Below are 863 nucleotides of genomic sequence, written 5' to 3'. Positions count from 1 at the left end.
CGAGAATTGTTGCGATTGTGGTTGTAATTGTGGTTGTGACTGTGGTTGTGATTGTCGATTTCTTTTTTCAAGTATTCGTTGTTGTTCTCGTTGCAGGTAATCACGAACATTTGGATCACTAATAGTTTCTACTGTAGAGGTTTTTGGTGAGCGATATTTGAGATCACCAACACCTAACAATGTTGCAAGGCTTCTACACATTGGTGAGCAGTGTGGTTTCCCAAGAATGTTAGGTAGTCTAGATTGCATGCATTGGAAATGGAAAAATTGTCCAACGGCATGGGCTGGGCAATATTGAGATCGTAGTGGATCACCAACAATTATTCTTGAAGTTGTTGTTGATTATGACCTTTGGATATGACATGTTTATTTGGTTTGCCTGGCACCAATAACGATATTAATGTTTTAGAGTCATCACATTTATTTTCCAATCTTGCTAGCGGTATTGTGCCTCCCGCCCATTATGTTATTCAAGGAAAAGAATATGATATGGGTTATTACTTAGCTGATGGTATATATCCTAAATGGTCTACAATTATTCAAACAGAAATATTTCGCGATAAAACAAGAACCGTGCCGAAAAGATGTTGAACGTGCATTCAGAGTTTTGCAATCACGTTTTGCAATTATTGCAGGACCGTCACGTTTTTGGAGGAAGGACGTGCTACATGATATAATGACTACATGTATTATATTGCACAATATGATAATTGAGGATGAACGTGATCTCAATGCACCAATTCAAGATGCCGTAAAGGCTCCAACTCCAACTATAGAAATGTTGGTAGATGAAAATCTCCGATTTGAACAATTTTTAGCTAGACATAAAAAAATTAAGGACAAAAATGCTCATTTTGAACTCC

Source organism: Solanum tuberosum, unplaced genomic scaffold (genome assembly GCF_000226075.1).
Source record: "Solanum tuberosum cultivar DM 1-3 516 R44 unplaced genomic scaffold, SolTub_3.0 scf00210, whole genome shotgun sequence".
Classification (NCBI taxonomy): Eukaryota; Viridiplantae; Streptophyta; class Magnoliopsida; order Solanales; family Solanaceae; genus Solanum; species Solanum tuberosum.
This window is presented reverse-complemented; position numbering follows the sequence as displayed.